Source organism: Salmo salar, chromosome 02 (assembly GCF_965601325.2).
Source record: "Salmo salar chromosome 02, fSalSal1, whole genome shotgun sequence".
Classification (NCBI taxonomy): Eukaryota; Metazoa; Chordata; class Actinopteri; order Salmoniformes; family Salmonidae; genus Salmo; species Salmo salar.
In genome coordinates, this window is record NC_138292.1 from 78,159,401 (window position 1) to 78,181,104 (window position 21,704).

The window sequence follows — 21,704 nt, forward strand, 5'->3', positions numbered from 1 at the left end:
TACATTAGAGATGACAAACTTGTGACAGTTGTTACTGAATCAAATGCAGCCAAGAAGAAAGGAAACAGTAAATTAATGAATTTAGAGAGAACTTGCACATTTGTAACAAACATGGTAACAAGCAATCGTTCTTACACCTCTTTAATTACAGACTACAATTACATCCAGTTGTATGTTGTTATTACAGTGTAACTAAGTTATTACAATTAATGACAATACTTGTATTTACAATGTAAAAAGGACCCCTTAAAATGAAGTTATTTGTGCTTAGTGGGACTATCATTTGTTTTTCAACAGGACAATGACCCAACACACCTTCAGGCTGTGTAAGGGCTATTTTGACCAAGAAGCAGAGTGATGGAGTGCTGCATCAGATGACCTGGCCTCCACAATCACCCGACCTCAACCCAATTGAGATGGTTTGTGATGAGTTGGACCGCAGAGTGAAAGAAAAGCAGCTAACAAGTGCTCAGCATATGTGGGAACTCCTTTTTAAAAATATTTTATTTCACCTTTATTTAATTAGGTAGGCAAGTTGAGAACAAGTTCTCATTTACAATTGCGACCTGGCCAAGATAAAGCAAAGCAGTTCGACACATACAACAACACAGAGTTACACATGGAGTAAAACAAACTTACAGTCATTAATGCAGTACAAAAATAAGTCTATATACAATGTGAGCAAATGAGGTGAGATAAGGGAGGTAAAGGCAAAAAAGGCCATGGTGGCAAAGTAAATACAATATACCAAGTAAAACACTGGAATGGTAGATTTGTAGTGGAAGAAAGTGCAAAGTAGAAATAGAAATAATGGGGTGCAAAGGAGCAAAATAAATAAATAAATAAATAAATACAGTAGGGGAAGAGGTAGTTGTTTGGGCTAAATTATAGATGGGCTATGTACAGGTGTAGTGATCTGTGAGCTGCTCTGACAGCTGGTGCTTAAAGCTAGTGAGGGAGATAAGTGTTTCCAGTTTCAGAGATTCTTGTAGTTCGTTCCAGTCATTGGCAGCAGAAAACTGAAAGGAGAGACGGCCAAAGGAGGAATTGGCTTTGGGGGTGACCAGAGAGATATACCTGCTGGAGCGCGTGCTACAGGTGGGTGCTGCTATGGTGACCAGTGAGCTGAGATAGGGGGGGACTTTACCTAGCAGGGTCTTGTAGATGACCTGGAGCCAGTGGGTTTGGCGACGAGTATGAAGCGAGGGCCAGCCAACGAGAGCGTACAGGTCGCAGTGGTGGGTAGTATATGGGGCTTTGGTGACAAAACGGATGGCACTGTGATAGACTGCATCCAGTTTATTGAGTAGGGTATTGGAGGCTATTTTGTAAATGACATCGCCGAAGTAGAGGATCGGTAGGATGGTCAGTTTTACGAGGGTATGTTTGGCAGCATGAGTGAAGGATGCTTTGTTGCGAAATAGGAAGCCAATTCTAGATTTAACTTTGGATTGGAGATGTTTGATGTGAGTCTGGAAGGAGAGCTTACAATCTAACCAGACACCTAGGTATTTGTAGTTGTCCACATATTCTAAGTCAGAACTGTCCAGAGTAGTGATGCTGGACAGGCGGACAGGTGCAGGCAGCGATCGGTTGAAGAGCATGCATTTAGTTTTACTTGTATTTAAGAGCAGTTGGAGGCCACGGAAGGAGAGTTGTATGGCACTGAAGCTCGTCTGGAGGGTAGTTAACACAGTGTCCAAAGAAGTATACAGAATGGTGTCGTCTGCGTATAGGTGGATCAGAGACTCACCAGCAGCAAGAGCGACATCATTGACGTATACAGAGAAGAGAGTTGGCCCAAGAATTGAACCCTGTGGCACCCCCATTGAACCCTGTGGCAACCCTGTGGCACCCCCACTCCAGCTTCACAAAGACATTCCTTGTGAAGCTGGTTGAGAGAATGCCAAGAGTGTGCAAAACTGTCATCAAGGCAAAGGGTGGCTACTTTGAAGAATCTAAAATCTAAAATATATTTTGATTTGTTTAACACTTTTTTGGTTACTACATGTGTTATTTCATAGTTTTGATGTCTTCTCTATTATTCTACAATGTAGAACATAGTAAAAAATTAAGAAAAACCCTTGAAAGAGTAGATGTGTCCAAACTTTTGACTGGTACTGTATAACCTGTTCTTGAAAGCCTACATGTTTCTGTTCAAGCTTTTAAATATTAATTTAATATGGTTCCACCAGGGTGATAAATCAAACTAAGCAAAGCACGAGGTAACGGCCAACTCCGTCACAAGCATGAGGTGAGGAGACAGTTCAGATGTGTTTACAAGAAAAAAAATAGAAAACAATTGATGAACATATATGTATATATATATATATAAAGTTGTTGATGAGGATTAATGCCACTAAAATGGAATTAAATAAGGTCTGATTAGATTTCATGGAAACTATTTTAGTGTTATTGTGGCAACATGGACTCACTCCATTACACTATACGAGGTTCAGTAGAAGTAACATTGGAATCTATTTGATAAATCTAACTTTTGATATTGTCATAATTATTAGTAATGACATCTCTCATTCACGTAAAACTCAGTGAAATTCAATTCAGAGACAAGTATGACATTAAAAAGTAATGTAATGGGAGTGTGGTGCCCCTGGAAGTGGGAGGTGCTAGTGAGACACAGACACACAAGTCTGGGGGGGAGGTCTCTCCTGCAATCCATGTCCTTCCCCAGAGTGGTCCATAATTAACTTTTGCTTGGTTAGCACTTCCAACCAGATATAAGGAGACTGAGGCCACAGCATCCATAAGTCAGATACCTTCTTCCTCTGTGGTAAGACTCTCTCCACCTCCTTAGATTTTTACATTTGTCTCATCTTTGCACTCAGCATCTGAGGCAGCAGCTAACTGCACTGTTTCAATTGACTTCTGCATGTCTCTAAGATTTGCATGTCTCCTTCAACATTTGTTTTACTTCTGTAACATCCTTTTATGGTAAAAAGTGGTGTTCCTGCAATTGTTTGTAAATTGATGAGGTGGTCTAGAATGTAACTGGGTTTTTAGGGGTATTTATTTGAATTCTTGACAGAACGTGTAGTAAAGTGAGTTGCCACTAGGAAAATGAAAGTTACCAGTTGCATCTGTAATTGATTTGGATATGACTGTAATGATTCAGTTAAATGTTTTCTAGCCCTTCGGGGGCTAAATGATAAAGCTTTAGACCTGTACCTTTTTCAAAACACCCTAATGTTTCACAGGGTCTTCCAAGAAGTACACATTCATCTGTAGGAGGGGAAAAAGAAGGTGAGACATGATTTCAGTCTTCACATAAAAAGTGATGAGAATATTCTGTGAGAGATACTGTTCACCCAACTCTGTTGAATGGGGAGGAAGCACCACAGAGTCAATCATGTTTCTTGTTTCATCTCTTTCCTAGTTATCCGTCACCATGAGTACGGACGCAGAGATGGAAATCTACGGCAAGGCTGCCATATACCTCCGTAAGTCTGAGAGGGAGAGGATGGAGGCACAAGCCATGCCCTTTGATTCAAAGAACTCCTGCTATGTGACAGACAAGGTGGAGCTGTACCTTAAGGGTCTGATTACTGCCAGGGCCGACGGGAAGTGTACTGTGACAGTCACAAAACCTGACGGCACTAAGGAGGTAAGCCTGATCTGATATTCAAGTTTAAGTTTGTGTAATTACTCAATTTCTTGAAAAATCATTGAAATGATCCAAACAATGTCTATAGGCAATAAGAAATCAGTAATAAAAAATATATTAAGAAGCATTTCATCGTTTTTTTGTGGGCAGTTTAACCTTCAAACGAAATGTTTATTGCTGCTATTTAAAAATGACATGGAATGTCTCATGTTGACTAGTCAAGAATCTCCAGTTATGTGTCAGTGGGTGATAACAAAGTAGTTGGATTAATGTGGATATACATTTTTTTTAAGATTCAACTTGTATTTAATGAACAAAAGGCATTCTGTTATGTCCACTTTGATCTGCGTTTAATCTAGATTTCTGACTGTTTCAGGAAGGAAAAGAGTTCAAAGATGCAGACATCTATGAGATGAACCCCCCTAAGTATGACAAGATTGAGGACATGGCCATGATGACCTACCTGAATGAAGCCTCTGTGTTGTATAACCTCAAAGAGCGTTATGCAGCATGGATGATCTATGTAAGAAACCTGCACATACAAACACACACATACATGAACATAAGAAATACACACATAAATGAATGGTAGAAACCAAAACATATCAATACAGTAGACCCACATCAGTATACCAAAGTACACCCACATCCTCACATAAATCCAGGTAAAAGTACATCTGACTTTACTAATCCCCTAATTTAATGTAATCACTTTCATCCAGACCTACTCTGGGCTCTTCTGTGCCACGGTGAACCCCTACAAGTGGCTCCCAGTGTACGACGCAGAGGTTGTCAACGCCTACAGAGGGAAGAAGAGAGTGGAGGCTCCACCGCATATCTTTTCTGTCTCTGACAACGCCTTTCAGTTCATGCTTATTGGTACGAGCTGTCATGGATGGATGGATGGATGTGATGGATGTCCATAAGTATATATGAATCTTAAAGTCCATAAGTGTTAATGGATAGATGGATGTATCAATGGAAGTTAAAATATAGTTCCGAGCGGTATCTACTGTTTTCTAACAGTTTGCTGGTAATATCTGATTTCACTACCATTGAATGGAAGATGTTCCAGATTCTATGAATTAGATAATGTCACCATAATGTTGCTTGAGTATGATAAGCAATATTTTTTTTGGGTTCCAGATAAGGAGAACCAGTCCATTCTGATTACGTAAGTTGTTTACTAAAATGTCATTACATTATGAAAGGATGAGGACTTTACAGAATAATGAGACGATGAGTGGAAACAGGTCAATAGTGTATTTTTCAATGCTATTTCTTGGTGTAAGCCAATCTGACACTCAAACATGTAACTAAAACCCCTCTTTCGCTGCCATATAAACCAGTGGAGAATCCGGTGCAGGAAAGACTGTCAACACCAAGCGTGTCATCCAGTACTTCGCCACAATTGCAGTGTCAAGTGGAGAGAAGAAGAAGGAAGTAGACCCCAACAAAATGCAGGTTGGTTGTTCTTATGTTTGCCTTTTTAACACATTTCAGTTTGCTTGGTTGTGTGAACTTTTTTTTCCAGCGGTGAATCAAACTTTACTACTTTTCCAGTTTCTGAGCAACTTGTGTTTATCTCAATCAGGGGTCTCTTGAGGATCAGATCATTGCAGCTAACCCTCTGCTGGAGGCTTACGGTAATGCCAAGACAGTGAGGAACGACAACTCGTCTCGCTTTGTAAGTATAAAGGGCAAACTGTGGAAGTTACCTTATATTGGAAAAATGTAATTCAGTAGTTCCATATTGTTATATCAATAGGTGTACATAAAACTGTAACATTTAAAGGGGTCTATCAAAGCAAAATGTTAGAATTAATTTGTTCACTAATTTCTATAGGGTAAATTCATCAGGATTCACTTCCAAGCTGGCAAACTGGCTAAAGCTGACATTGAGACATGTGAGTTGGTTTTGATTGTTTCTCGATGCTTTCCTAAATTCACACGGATTATTTTGTGGAGATTATATCATTAAATGTATTTCATGTTCTCTCTCTCTCTCTCTCTCTCTCAGACCTGCTGGAGAAGTCCAGAGTCTCCTTCCAGCTGCCAGATGAGAGAGGATACCACATCTTCTTCCAGATGATGACAGGCCATAAACCTGAGATAATTGGTACGGCAATGTAGAGGTCCAGAGGAAATTATTCCCACCCCCATCTATGGAATATATAAAAAATATTCATAATTCACACTAATAATACTATTACAATGATTACATCCAAGGTAACAAGGCATCTAGACATTTGGAAGGTCTCTGGGAAATATCTATCAAGTAATGCACTGTGAAGCACTAGTCCACAAGTCTCAGTCTCCTCTTTTGATGCTATTTATTATATACTACATGTATCATTGAGTCCATCTATTGAGTAAAGGAGGGAGAGATACTGTAAAGGTAGGACAGCAGAATTCTAAGAGATTTAACTGGCAAGCTATTCTCCGTTGTCCACAGAAATGGCGCTCATCACCACCAACCCCTACGACTTCCCCATGTGCAGCCAGGGTCAGATCACTGTGGCCAGCATCGACGACAAGGAAGAGCTGGATGCCACAGATGTGAGTCAAACAAAGGGTTAACCAAACTCTATATATGGATAGGACCACCATACTGTGCAATGTACTGTGCAATTCCAACTTGGTAGCTGCTGGGAATGTTCTTGATTTGTTTTACTTTTACTCTAAATGCCTTCTGTTACTGTGTCTCAAGGCACTTCACATTTTTATGTTTTTTTTGGGGGGGGGTGCTGCAAAAATATTTTTGCCTGCACTAGAGATGCTATATTGGTCTGCTAAAACAGCACTACTAAAGGTCCAGTACACTACTTTTGTGAGTAACCAAACTACCTTTCAGTTCATGACTGTTGTATTTCGTCTTTAACGCCAGGATGCCATTACAATCCTGGGCTTCACTAATGATGAGAAGATTGGCATCTACAAGCTGACAGGAGCTGTAGTGCACCATGGAAACTTGAAATTCAAGCAGAAGCAGCGTGAGGAGCAGGCCGAGCCAGACGGCACAGAGGGTGAGTCCCACTCATAGATATACAATATGTAAAGCATTAGTCCCATTCCCCAACATAGAAATAGAACACCTAAGACAGACAGTGCCACATGAAAGTCAGGCAGGAGATCATTTTTGGAGAACAAAATACTACCTTCAGATATGATTTGAAATTATGGATGAGGGTGAATCAAAACATAACGAACAAAAAAGTTGGCCAAAAAATGTGACATCAGAAACAAGCAATCTTGTGTCCCTGAGTCTGTTGTTGTTGGTTCTCTCTCCAGTGGCTGATAAAATCGCCTACCTGCTGGGCCTGAACTCAGCTGAGATGTTGAAGGCCCTGTGCTACCCCAGAGTGAAGGTCGGCAACGAGTATGTGACCAAGGGACAGACTGTGGCTCAGGTAAGGCAGCCAAACACAGCATCTACCATTTTCTGAGCACTGGAATATTTTTGGGGACGAGTGCGATGCTTTAATTGAATAGTGATGTTTTCTTCCAAGCTCGTATCACCTTATCACTGGACATGGTCAAGATCTCACATATTAATTTGAGGTATTATCATTACAGGTTAATAACTCAGTCAGTGCTCTGGCCAAGTCCATCTATGAGAGGATGTTCTTGTGGATGGTCATCCGTATCAATGAGATGTTGGACACCAAGAATCCAAGGCAGTTCTATATCGGTGTGCTCGACATTGCCGGGTTTGAGATCTTTGATGTGAGTATGACACCAGAACAAGACAATTAGTTGTGATTCAGATTGATTACGGTCTTGTATGATGAAATGATCCCTTTTAAAACTCCATCAACAGTACAACAGCATGGAGCAGCTGTGCATCAACTTCACCAATGAGAAACTGCAACAGTTTTTCAACCACACCATGTTCGTCCTGGAGCAAGAGGAGTACAAGAAGGAGGGAATCGTCTGGGCCTTCATTGACTTCGGCATGGACTTGGCTGCCTGCATTGAGCTTATTGAGAAGGTATAATGGACCTCAACAGCAAAGCTCTTTGGGACCATTATTATCACTGTGGTGCAATGCATCGGACTGTTGAGAACTCAATGTTTCCTGTTATGTGCCCCTAAATGAATATAATCCTATATTGTTTACTAAAGATGTGATGTATATGTTTATACTGTACCTTACTTTTCATAAAGCCATTGGGCATCTTCTCCATCCTTGAAGAGGAGTGCATGTTCCCCAAGTCTTCAGACACTACCTTCAAGGACAAGCTGTACTCCCAGCATCTTGGCAAAACAAAGTCGTTTGAGAAGCCCAAGCCTGCCAAAGGCAAGGCAGAGGCCCACTTCTCCCTGGTGCACTACGCCGGTACTGTGGACTACAACATCACTGGCTGGCTGGAGAAGAACAAGGACCCCCTGAACGACTCAGTTTGTCAGCTGTACGGGAAGTCAGGAGTGAAAATTTTGGCAGCCCTGTATCCTGCTCCCCCACCTGAGGGTAAGACTAGCATCAAGTCTAATTATTTAATTAAGCATTAGCTCCAACTCAGACCCACATTTTCTTTAAAGTCTGACTGTATCGCCATTTTTAAGGGTTCATCTATGTGTGAATATAATCATGCTGTACATTCAGTTAATTTAATCATACATTAGGTGTTATTCTACACAATCTCATTGGCAGGATTTGCCTCTAGATAAGTGTGAAGTCAATCAGTGATTCTCTGGTTTATAATTAGTGTGCTTGCTGAAGAGAAGACCACTCTAGATTTCTTACATAATCTTGTTATTATTTTATTTATTCCACCCACTCTAGGAAATGTACTTTTCTAGTTATCTTTAACTTTCCCCCATTTTAACAGATACATCCAAGAAAGGAGGCAAGAAGAAGGGTGGTTCCATGCAGACTGTGTCCTCCCAGTTCAGGGTGAGCTTTTGAAATGTGTATATTCAGTCCTTCAAAAGGTGCAATTATCATAAATTACAGTATGTCTGAGAAAATGGTTTGTAACCCTCTTACAGGAGAACTTACATAAGCTGATGACCAACTTGAGGAGCACTCATCCTCACTTTGTGCGCTGCCTGATCCCCAACGAGTCAAAGACTCCAGGTACAAGAAATATTGAGTTAAATATGTAATCTTATCAGTACAGTATCAGTGATTTTAACAATCACAATCTTTAACCTGTTTATGAGTATTAAAAGAGACTTGTTTGTTTTACCAGGTCTGATGGAGAACTTCCTGGTTATCCACCAGCTCAGGTGTAATGGTGTACTGGAGGGTATCAGGATCTGCAGAAAGGGCTTCCCCAGCAGAATCCTCTATGCTGATTTCAAGCAGAGGTATGTACACGCGCGCCACACACACACACACACACACACACACACACACACACACACACACACACACACACACACACACACACACACACACACACACACACACACACACACACACACACACACACACACACACACACAGAATGATCTTGTCCAAGGGTATTCCAGCATCAGAATAGTCAGAATATTCATATATTTTGTTACGTTACAGCCTTTTTCCAAAATTGATGACCCCTCCCCTCTCAATCTACACACAATACCCCATAATGACAAAGCAAAAACAAGACATTTTTGCAAATTTCTTAAAAATAAAATACTGAAATATCACATGTACATAAGTATTCAGACCCTTTACTCAGTACTTTGTTGAAGAACCAACGGCAGCTATTAATACAGTCTCGGGTCTTCTTGGGTATGACGTTACAAACTTGGCACACCTGTATTTTGGGAGATTCTCCCATTCTTCTCGGCAGATCCTCTCAAGCTTGGAAGGTGAACCTTCGCCCCAGTTCGAGGTCCTGAGCGCTCTGGTGCAGGGTTTCATCAAGGATCTCTCTGTATTAAGCTCCGTTTATCTATCCCTCGATACTGACTAGTCTCCCAGTCCTAACCGCTGAAAAACATCCCCATAGCATGATGCTGCCACCACCATGCTTCACCATAGAGATGGTACCAGGTTTCCTCCAGATGTGACGCTTGGCATTCAGGCCAAAGAGTTTAATCTTGGTTTCATCAGACCAGAGAATCTTGTTTCTCATGGTCTGAGAGTCTTTAGGTGCCAATCATTTTAGACCTCGCTGTATAACCAACCAATTACAACTTTGCATATTTTAAAACTGTGTTCTCATTCAGGTACAAAGTACTGAATGCCAGTGTCATCCCTGATGGCCAGTTCATGGACAACAAAAAGGCTTCTGAGAAGCTGCTTGGGTCCATTGACGTGAATCACGACGATTACAAGTTTGGACACACCAAGGTCAGTCAAATACCCCCAGTAAAAGCTGATAACTTCAAAGATAATTTATTATTGGATGAAACATTGAATTTGGCATTACTGCTATTAGCCAATTGAAACACATTGAATAACAGATTCACTAAATGGAATTTGGAACATGTATTTATCCTCTTATATTAAGAACTAAACTTTCTCCATATAGACTTCCAATTATAATTTTTGAACTGGTACTGGGGACCTTCATATGAGTCTTGTGAGGCGTGTGGGGTGGTAATACTCTAGGCCAAACCGCTCAGATGCTACAGATGTTTTTGTCAGAAGACCGGTTTGTGGGATGTCTCATGGTCTGACAAACACCTCTCTAGCTCTGCCTGCCACCTTTCACCACTGATGCAGAAGAGCGGCATTGGTGGATGCAGTGGATTGAGATGCAAACTGATATCTCTAGCTTAAACAGATGGATTTTGATAGGGATATTTGTATTATTTACATTTTTTTTTTACATTTACATTTTAGCAGATGCTCTTATCCAGAGCAACTTACAGTAGTGAATGCATACATTTCACAAATTTTTTTTCTTCTCCGTACTGGTCCCCCGTGGGTATCGAACCCACAACCCTGGCGTTGCAAACACCACGCTCTACAAACTGAGCACATGGGAACTCAAGAGATGCCAAACGCTTCCTCTACTGTCGCTTTTATCAGCTGTGCTTCTAGTCTTCAACTCTGAAATGTTTTTTATTTTTACAACGTTAACCGCGACTGTCTGGTGTTGCTATTTTAAATGCCTTTTATTTTTACACCGTGAACCGCGACTGCCTGGTGTTGCTATTTTAAATGCCCTGTAAATAAAGTGTGATGTAGAATATTCAGTCATCATTACTGAGTTATATAGCGTAACATAACTGCGGGAAGGGGGTGCTGAGAGTGAAGTCTGAAATTTAAAAAATATGAAATAAAAAAATATTATTAATTAAATAAAAATAATTCCCAAAAGTACTGGGCCTTTACTAGTCCTGTATTAGCTTACCACCCTATTTTCTAATAACGGCTTTGTGAGTGTGTACGGTAAGTCACTTTAGTAACACTGTCTGTAATCAAATAACGCATTTTAGTGAACCACACAAATAGTATTCTGTAGCCTATTACATGACTGTTAATCAATGTGCCATTTTTGTCAAATGCTCCATGTAGGCCTTTGCAGCTATAATGTTCGTATTTTTTGTATTATGTTAATTAGCTTTAGAAATAATAGGCTAAGCAATGAATGCATGTAATTGAAACACCAAGGTCAGTCAAATTGCCCCAGCAAAAGCTGACAACAAAACACAACTTCAATAATAATTTAAACCCGTACCATATAAAATCTCTCCAGGTGATCTATCCATCCTTTTGTTCTTTCTTCTTCATTTCACTAATGGAAAAGGTGGAAAAACAGTGTAGTGTTTTTTTCGTCAGTCATTCATCACAAGTATAGATGAGAAACTAAACTCATTATCATTTGCATTGTGTTAGAGTGGTATGACTGCAGTTATCTGATTCTGTGTACATTATTAATCTACAACTGTACAATACCTAACAACTTAGAAACAACCTATCACATGGTTTGTTTGCAACAATTGCAAAGTTAATGTTGTTTAAATCAATCTAGTGGTGTTGTTCCCCTCTTTTGATTCAACCCTTTCTATCTTTCACCATCTGTGCTTCCATTGACCATGTTAACCTGTGTCTCAGGTGTTCTTCAAAGCCGGTCTGCTGGGTGTCCTGGAGGAGATGAGAGATGAGAAGCTGGCCTCTCTGGTCGGCATGCTCCAGGCCCTCAGCCGTGGATTCCTCATGAGGAGAGAGTTCACCAAGATGATGGAGAGGAGGTGAGGAATAGTCGACATCTTGGTAAAGCTTTCTGTCAACAACCTGTATCTAATGCATTATGATTACATACTGTATAAGCTGTGAGCTGTTCAGAATGAGAAAGTACGTCTTATAATGGTCTACTAAAGCTTTTGGGTTAATTAATTTAGTCCAGAAATGGATGTAGCAACTAAGGATTCTAGCTTTATAGCTGCAGTTTGGGATTTGGCTGTTCAACTCTCATTTAAATGTGTGGTATTTACCCATTCAATCTTAAAGAATATAAAATGTCTCATGAGCTTAGCATGACTGTCAGTCCTTGCATCTAGACTGCTGTCTATGAATTTAAGAGGGGTTACATTTCCCTAGCCCCATTACTCAGCTGTATACAAAAAGTGGTGGGGGTTCCAGTTTGTTATTCTTCAACTCCCGGAAACATCCCACTGGTCATTACCAACTAATTTCAACACAAAAGTTATATGTAATGACGTTGAATCAACGTGGATTTGAAAAAAGTTATCAACGTAAGGGAATTTCTTCTTTTTTTTCACTCAACTTTTAACCATAATCCAATAACACGGTGACTAATTTTGATTGTCACGTTGAATTCAAGTTAGCCAATTCAACCAAATGTAAATCAAAACTAAACGCTGAACTGACGTCTGTGCCTAGTGGGATGTAACTCACCATGCCACTCTGTCCTTTCTGTCGACCAGAGAGTCCATCTTCGCCATCCAGTACAACATCCGCTCATTCATGAATGTGAAAACATGGCCATGGATGAAGTTGTACTTCAAGATCAAGCCCCTGCTGCAGAGCGCTGAGACTGAGAAGGAGCTGGCCAACATGAAGGAGAACTATGAGAAGATGACAGCAGACCTGGCCAAGGCTCTGGCCACAAAGAAGCAAATGGAGGAGAAGTTGGTGTCCTTGACGCAGGAGAAGAACGACCTGGCACTCCAAGTCGCATCTGTGAGTCAGCAACAACCTTCTTAGGGGCAAATTTACACACGCGCACACACACACACACACACACACACACACACACACACACACACACACACACACACACACACACACACACACACACACACACACACACACACACACACACACACACGTATATGGCTATCTCACAAATTGTTATTGCCCATGTTATTTATTTAATGAATTTCTATTGATTTGCTCTGACCTTGAATACACAAAGTGAGGCCGCTGATGTTTCTTTCTTCTGCTCTGAAACCAGGAAGGAGAGAGTCTGAACGATGCTGAGGAAAGGTGCGAGGGGCTCATCAAGAGTAAGATCCAGCTGGAGGCCAAACTCAAAGAGATGACCGAGAGGCTGGAGGATGAGGAGGAGATCAATGCTGAGTTGACTGCCAAGAAGAGGAAGCTGGAGGATGAGTGCTCTGAGTTGAAGAAGGACATTGATGACCTGGAGCTCACCCTGGCCAAAGTGGAGAAGGAGAAGCACGCCACTGAAAACAAGGTCTTGTGTCTTACCATAGACAGTCTAACCAAAAAATAATCAACTCAAAACATAGCCTAACAGAAATGGAATTCAAGTTGTATTGTGGGAGAAGGAAGAATTAAGAAACAATAGTAGAATTTCAGTTGTGCGGCACTCCCAACATTCATTGCATGTTCTGCTCCCCCTCATTTATGACTTCCATTCAAAACACGGGCATGAAGAATACTGCTATCTAATGTTGAATCTATAGTACAGTAATTGTTGATGCAGTTCTAATCTAAATGAAATGAATGCAATATATAACAAACTAAATCTCCCCTTTATGGTGAAGTATAATTATGTTGTGGCCGTTTACAGGTTAAAAACCTGACAGAGGAGATGGCATCTATGGATGAGAGTGTTGCCAAGCTGACCAAGGAGAAGAAAGCCCTCCAAGAGGCCCACCAGCAGACACTGGATGACCTGCAGGCAGAGGAGGACAAAGTCAACACTCTGACCAAGGCCAAGACCAAGCTGGAACAGCAAGTGGATGACGTGAGTGGAGTTTGACATTTTGGCCATGATAGCATGTAAGACAATATTATCTTCAGTTATTTAGATTTGACAAATATATGTGTTTTTATCTTCTAGCTTGAGGGTTCTCTGGAGCAAGAGAAGAAGCTCCGTATGGACCTTGAGAGATCCAAGAGAAAGCTGGAGGGGGATCTGAAACTGGCCCAGGAGTCCATAATGGACCTGGAGAATGACAAGCAGCAAGCTGATGAGAAAATCAAGAAGTAAACACAAACAAATGGCTACAGTATTACCTGCTATAATGGTTGTTCTTGACTAATTATTGTAATTATGAATTAGCATTTCCATGGAGATTCTTACAAGCAAAGTGAATGATATGATCCTCTCCCTTTACGCTATCGAACCAAAACAAACTCTGCAATTGAGATATTTGTGTTTCTTAGAAAGGAGTTTGAGACCACCCAGCTCCTCAGCAAGGTTGAGGATGAGCAGTCTCTGGGAGCTCAGCTGCAGAAGAAGATCAAGGAACTCCAGGTACAGTAGAGAACATAAACTCCAGTACAGAAAAGCAGAGACTTTAATCATTTCCTGAAAAACATTGTTCTGGTAGCACACATTTCTCACGGGGGCTTCTGATGGCTGAGTAGGTTGGAAGATGGTGTTCCTTGCTGGTGATTCTAACTGTTTTAAAGACGGTGCTTCTTAACATTGTGGTTTTGGTTCGCACAATGGGACACAGTGCACTGAATATATTGGTGTAACTGTCTTTGTATTAAACACATTTATGCAAAATATATATACTATTATTATTTTGTGAGGTTCAATTGTTTCAACTGTATTTTAGAATTCATCCCCCCTGCTCCTGCCCCGTTCTAGGCCCGTATTGAGGAGCTAGAGGAGGAAATTGAGGCTGAGCGTGCTGCCAGGGCTAAGGTTGAGAAGCAGAGGGCCGATCTCTCCAGGGAACTTGAGGAGATCAGCGAGAGGCTGGAGGAGGCCGGAGGCGCCACTGCTGCTCAGATTGAGATGAACAAGAAGCGTGAGGCTGAGTTCCAGAAGCTGCGTCGTGATCTTGAAGAGTCCACCCTGCAGCATGAGGCCACAGCTGCCGCTCTGCGCAAGAAGCAGGCCGACAGTGTGGCTGAGCTCGGGGAGCAGATCGACAACCTGCAGCGCGTCAAGCAGAAGCTGGAGAAGGAGAAGAGCGAGTACAAGATGGAGATTGATGACCTCTCTAGCAACATGGAGGCCGTCGCCAAGGCTAAGGTGAGTAGTGATGTTTTGGTAAAGCAGTGTTGAGGAGGGTCAACTACATTACCATTCAAGTGAACTGAAGTTGACAGAAGTCACATATATAAAGTAATGATGGAACATGTTTCACTAACAGGGCAATCTGGAGAAGATGTGCCGTACTCTTGAGGACCAGCTGAGTGAGCTCAAGACTAAGAATGATGAGAATGTTCGCCAGGTCAACGACATCAGCGGACAGAGGGCCAGACTCCTGACAGAAAATGGTACCATCAACAATGAACAACAAGCCAATGCTTTCCTTCAGTAGAAGCCAACATGTATTAAGGGCTAAATCCACATAATTTGTACTGTACTATTCACCACCTAACATTGCCCTACGATACCTCAAAATACATGTTCAATCTTAGAGAACAGAGACCCTATTAGCAAGATGTTCTTCTGTCCCTGCAGGTGAGTTTGGCCGCCAGTTGGAGGAGAAGGAAGCCCTGGTGTCTCAGCTGACCAGAGGAAAGCAGGCCTTCACTCAGCAGGTGGAGGAGCTGAAGAGGGCTATTGAGGAGGAGGTCAAGGTAAGGAACCCAAAATGGACTCCACCGACCAGAGTTTAGAGCTACATCTTCATATAGACGGTGACTACGTCACCCTCAGAGACTTCTACTGTCTTTTGTTTGGCCATCTCTCTAATCTATCGTTGTCTCTCTCTTTCTTTCTCACAGGCTAAAAACGCACTGGCCCACGGTGTCCAGTCTGCCCGCCATGACTGTGACCTCCTGAGGGAGCAGTTTGAGGAAGAGCAGGAGGCCAAGGCAGAGCTGCAACGCGGCATGTCCAAGGCCAACAGTGAGGTGGCTCAGTGGAGGACTAAGTATGAAACTGATGCCATCCAGCGCACAGAGGAGCTGGAGGAGGCCAAGTGAGTCACACACAACAGAAAAAGAAATCTAATATAGGGTTCGGATGAAAAGGGTGGTAGTGGGGCTCTAAGAAAATGTCACATCAATATGTATTGTAACGTTTGTTTTCACACCATAAAACCACCGTCTGTTGTCCAACAGGAAGAAGCTGGCCCAGCGTCTGCAGGATGCCGAGGAGACCATTGAGGCGACCAACTCCAAGTGCGCCTCCCTGGAGAAGACCAAGCAGAGGCTGCAGGGAGAGGTGGAGGACCTCATGATTGACGTAGAGAGAGCCAACGCATTGGCCGCCAACCTCGACAAGAAGCAGAGGAACTTTGACAAGGTGAAAATGAATAAACCTCACACAACAGTGATATTTTCTGTCCAGTATATGATTAATTGTAGTATAAGTGTAGCATATTTCTGATTCAAAACTCTTCATCTATGACTTCTAATGAAAATCCCATGGATTCTCCTAGGTTCTGGCAGAGTGGAAGCAGAAGTATGAGGAGGGTCAGGCTGAGCTGGAAGGAGCTCAGAAGGAGGCTCGCTCTATGAGCACTGAACTCTTCAAGATGAAGAACTCCTATGAGGAGGCTCTGGATCATCTGGAGACTCTGAAGAGAGAGAACAAGAACCTGCAACGTGAGCATTTGACAGTAGTTCTATTTGGCTCATGTTTGACTAGTGTTTTGAAAATGGAGGGAACTGCAATCATCAACATTAATATTACACCATTTCAGAGCTTTCAACTGCAGTTAAAAATAAAAAATGGAACATGTAATCGCTATTGCTTTTAACAACCCAAGGAAGATGAGGGCAATTAGCTTTGCAAGACCGTAGGAAGTGCTGTTAATTAATTACTGTTATCATGATTCAATGTCAACTTCAGTGCATTGGCGATATCCACTGAAAATCTCCCAAGTCTAATCTTCTCCTGTGTGTGTGTGTAAAGAGGAGATCTCTGACCTGACTGAGCAGATCGGAGAGACTGGCAAGAGCATCCATGAGCTGGAGAAGGCCAAGAAGACCGTGGAGACAGAGAAGTCTGAGATCCAGACCGCTCTGGAGGAGGCTGAGGTACAAAGTACAGCTGTTTGATGGGAAAGCAGTGTTACACTAGCCAACGCAAGCTACAGTCCAATGATCCCTGTATTGGAGTTTATTGTAGTCATACTGTATATATAATTCTTACATCCAAAAGTATCGAACACAATTCTCCTGACTGCTTCTGTTTATCCAGGGCACACTGGAGCACGAGGAATCCAAGATTCTGCGTGTGCAGCTGGAGCTGAACCAGATCAAGGGTGAGGTGGACAGGAAGATCGCTGAGAAGGACGAGGAGATGGAGCAGATCAAGAGGAACAGCCAGAGGGTGGTTGACTCCATGCAGAGCACCCTGGACTCTGAGGTCAGGAGCAGGAATGATGCCCTGAGGGTGAAGAAGAAGATGGAGGGAGACCTGAACGAGATGGAGATCCAGCTGAGCCACTCCAACAGGCATGGCCTCTGAGGCCCAGAAACAGCTGAGGAACGTCCAGGGCCAGCTCAAGGTAAAGGGACTGGGGACATCACGCTCAAAAATCTGAACTTGGGGGGATTTGTGAATCTGTAGAAAATAATAGAACAGAGGAATTTAATAGAATGGACTATGTACTGTAGAAAAGTAGGAATATATGGGGAAAATCTTACCAATTAATATTTCTATCACTGATCCCACTGCGCCTACTTCCTAATAAAGTCTTAATTGAACCTATGTCATTGTGAACTCCAGGATGCCCAATTACACCTTGATGACGCAGTCCGCGCTGCAGAGGACATGAAGGAGCAGGCAGCCATGGTGGAGCGCAGAAACGGTCTGATGGTGGCTGAAATCGAGGAGCTGAGAGTTGCTCTGGAGCAGACAGAGAGAGGCCGCAAAGTGGCTGAGACTGAGCTGGTAGACGCCAGCGAGCGTGTTGGACTGCTGCACTCCCAGGTATGGGTCAAAGCCATTTCTAATGAAACTCAACCAAGCATACTGTTTACACACACCTGGAATACAACAGTGCTTGCTCTTAGACTTTTATAATTTCAGTCTTGTGACTAGTAACTCCTCTTGAGAGTCAAACAAATCATCTTGTTTTCTTCTTCAGAACACCAGCCTTCTGAACACCAAGAAGAAGCTGGAGACTGACCTGGTGCAGGTGCAGGGAGAGGTGGACGACATCGTCCAGGAGGCCAGGAATGCAGAGGAGAAGGCCAAGAAGGCCATCACTGACGTGAGTCCTTGAATTACATCAACTTGATTTGTCCCTAAGGCCAATGATAGCTGGGCTGGTTAAGCACAACAAAGATCTCAGAGACGTTATGATTGGTGCCAATTGTTGCATGAATTAAACAAACTACTTTTCCAGGCGGCTATGATGGCTGAGGAGCTGAAGAAGGAGCAAGACACCAGCTCTCACCTGGAGAGGATGAAGAAGAACCTGGAGGTCACAGTCAAGGACCTGCAGCACCGCCTGGATGAGGCTGAGAATCTGGCCATGAAGGGAGGCAAGAAACAACTCCAGAAACTGGAGTCCAGGGTGAGTTATCAGCAGGGTGGATTAGGGTGGATTGAAAGACAGTTTGCTGGAAATGAATTTGATCATATAAAATACACAGAAGCATTGTTTAATTACTTTTTCTCTCAATGAACCCCCTCGATCAGGGGTTGTACACATTTCGCCATGGTGTAGAGAGAACATTGTGCAGTATTACATCTTAAATTACAGTGCATTTATGTTCAAAACCAAAACATGTAATATGTTACACTTCTGTAGTGGAGTTGAGAAGAACTGGAGCCAAGACCATTCATAATAATAATAATCAAATAATAATAATAATAATACAGATTCAAAATAAATATCAACACATAATATAATATCCATCCAATTCCTCTCATAGTAATAATTTGCTATATTTGTTTAATTTCTCTCTCTCTATATATCGCTAACGTTAGCTATGGCAGTATTCATAAATGCACTCTGCCTATCTACTCCGATTTCAGAGCACCTCGTCTGAGAGTGCCAGAGCGCAGAATAACTGATGAATTGACGAACGCTCAACACCTGTTCAGTATGACTGGTGTCGGTTAACGTCGGCAAAAAAAAGGCGTAATTAAATTGTTGCCAGCAGCCAACGCTCTGGATAACATGAAAACAGCCTAACCAGCTCTGTCTGCAAGGGCGAGTAAAATGGTCAGAGTGAAGTGTTCTCTCATTTGTGTCTGAAAGTAGAAAGTAAGCTAGCCAACGTTGGCCAGTTAGCTCAGGTGCTTGACTGCCGTTGTGAGGTCAGAATGCTCGGATCAACCCTACTCTCCGTCCAGATCTGCCAGTGTGCGCTCTGAACGCTCCTAGCGCGAAACACTCTGAGCACTGTGGCACTCCAGGTTTAATTTACGAACACACCCTACATGTCTCATTGATCTGCTAAAAAAGGCCGTTGCTATGGAAGCTAGCGTTGCTATGCTGGGCTACTAGCTAGCAGGCTATCGTCTAAATTAGTTTATAGGCTAGCGGACTTGAATAAAACGTGAAAACACAACATAACATCTTACCAAGTATATGTACATACTCCAGAGACATTAGTTTCTTGAATATGGTGCTTTTCCACTCGCTTATCTTCAAAATAAAGACATACAAATGTATTTATGTCAGTGCTTCTGTCTTGCTGTTGACTCACTTTGCAAACTTCTCTCAACTGCCATGGCGCGAGACCGACATAGTAAAAGAAACATCACAACATTAAAAAAGGCAAGTGGCCATACTGGTACTGCACCATGCAGTTCTAACTGCATAACAAAATGAATAAATTGTCATATTACAAATACAAGAAGAAATTACTTTTTTTTTTTTTAAATGGATCATTGATGGAATACGGTGTCTCTCAGAACCATATTTATCTATGGTATAAGAACATAAATTGTGGTTTAATAATATTACATAGTATTGTACCCTCGAAACATTTTCCACAGATCACTCGTAGTCTAATATGTTATTGCTATAAATATTCATAAAAATTGAAATGTAAATTCCACTTTGGGAACCACTTATGTAGAAATAATTACAGACCCCTTCAATTAAAATGGTGAAAGTACATAGAAACAGACAACAGTTGTGCCTCCTTGGCTGGGTAGAAGACTACTGTATATCTCTGTGTTACAAATATTTGTTATGTCTGATTTCCCCACCTCCAACAAATACCTACATTTATTTCTTCCACAAAGGTGCGTGAGCTTGAGACTGAGGTGGAGGCCGAGCAGAGAAGAGGTGTAGACGCAGTAAAGGGAGTCCGCAAGTATGAGCGCAGAGTCAAGGAGCTCACTTACCAGGTAAGAGAAAGTGCCTTCTTTACATACTTGACACTAACAATGACAGGTTTGTGTATAAAACTATACTGACATTGATTCTTTGATCTTCTCCCACAGACTGAGGAGGATAAGAAGAATGTTGGCAGACTTCAGGACCTGGTAGATAAGCTGCAGATGAAAGTGAAGGCCTACAAGAGGCAGGCTGAGGAAGCGGTGAGTCACTGACTTAGTCAAATACTCTGAAAGCGTACATTAAAAAAAATCCCTAGTAGACAATACAAAACGTAATATCCATACAGTTTTGTTGAAGTAAGTGTTACTATGGCACATCAGTCAACAATGAATTATGCACATTTCTGAGTGCCTCCTATGCCTATGTGTTACCAACTTAAAGGAGAGGGGGTTGAATATTAATTTGCTGTGCTGGGGGCTGGTCTAGTGATAGTGCTGGAGGCAGCGCCACTCACTTAATCTGTTGTATCATCTATCTCCCTATATACATTGCTATCCTAAATCTGTCAATATTTTTGTTGTTTAAAATACCTTTAAAAACATATTTTAATTTGCTGCCTGAAGCTTCAAATTTTAAATACTGATGTTCTGCTCTCCCTCTCTTTTCCTCACCCAGGAGGAAGCAGCAAACCAGCACATGTCTAAGTTCAGGAAGGTTCAGCATGAGCTGGAGGAGGCTGAGGAGCGTGCTGACATCGCTGAGACTCAGGTCAACAAGCTCAGAGCCAAGACCCGTGACACTGGAAAGGTACAGAACTGCTTCTAAACCTATACCTGACTCATGTTCAGATATGACCACATCAGCACCACCTATGATTCAGTCTTCTCAGAGGTCAATACTGACCTTTTACACTCAACTGTATTTAAGATCTCTAAGAAGCACATTTCAGGAAGGGCTAAACAATCTAATAAGAGTAATTCAGTTAGTACTTCAACATCTAAAATCCAAGCTGAGCACTGAGCATTAAAGACTTGATCCATTATATTCTATCCAAGTCTATCCATATATTTATCATGTTCATTATTATTACTGATCCATTATATTCTATCTTTCTTCTTACAGGGAAAAGAAGCTGCTGAATAAACAAATACCAAGTCTTATCATTTTCCTGTGTTGCATAAAATATGATTTTCATGGTGAAATGTTGTGCATTGATTAAAAACATGTAGGCCTACATACACTTCTTTTGTGACTGTGGACTTATTACTCAGCAAACAGCTTTTTAATACCATAAAAAATATTGTACTTTAGTTAAAGGAGCAATCTGGGAATCCAACAACAACAAAGTGGTACCACAACAAAGCAGTCACTTTTTTTGTTAAACAGCTGAGGGATTAGGCTGGAGAAATGCAGGTTATTTTCTAAATGTAATCCATTACAGTTACTAGTTACCTGTCCAAAATTGTAATCAGTAACGTAACTTTTGGATTACCCAAAATCAGTAACGTAATCTGATTACATTTTGTTACTTTTAGATTACTTTCCC

At 41.7% G+C, this 21,704-nt stretch overlaps 1 pseudogene across 1 annotated transcript; it reads left to right on the plus strand.

The window, feature by feature from the left end:
* The first annotated feature begins 3,202 nt into the window (after nucleotides 1-3,202).
* Nucleotides 3,203-21,398, plus strand: LOC106593196 (myosin heavy chain, fast skeletal muscle-like; annotated as a pseudogene). The gene is made up of 40 exons (XR_014382125.1): nucleotides 3,203-3,261; nucleotides 3,395-3,622; nucleotides 3,999-4,145; nucleotides 4,345-4,501; nucleotides 4,769-4,796; nucleotides 4,972-5,086; nucleotides 5,217-5,309; nucleotides 5,469-5,529; nucleotides 5,643-5,741; nucleotides 6,078-6,181; nucleotides 6,510-6,648; nucleotides 6,914-7,032; nucleotides 7,199-7,348; nucleotides 7,443-7,613; nucleotides 7,790-8,093; nucleotides 8,455-8,519; nucleotides 8,615-8,702; nucleotides 8,818-8,935; nucleotides 9,785-9,908; nucleotides 11,622-11,758; nucleotides 12,455-12,710; nucleotides 12,985-13,227; nucleotides 13,567-13,743; nucleotides 13,840-13,985; nucleotides 14,166-14,256; nucleotides 14,599-14,988; nucleotides 15,110-15,236; nucleotides 15,424-15,542; nucleotides 15,690-15,886; nucleotides 16,029-16,212; nucleotides 16,349-16,514; nucleotides 16,825-16,949; nucleotides 17,113-17,422; nucleotides 17,644-17,847; nucleotides 18,005-18,130; nucleotides 18,266-18,436; nucleotides 20,122-20,226; nucleotides 20,323-20,418; nucleotides 20,834-20,965; nucleotides 21,281-21,398. The product of XR_014382125.1 is annotated as a myosin heavy chain, fast skeletal muscle-like (transcript).
* The last annotated feature ends 306 nt before the right edge of the window (nucleotides 21,399-21,704 follow it).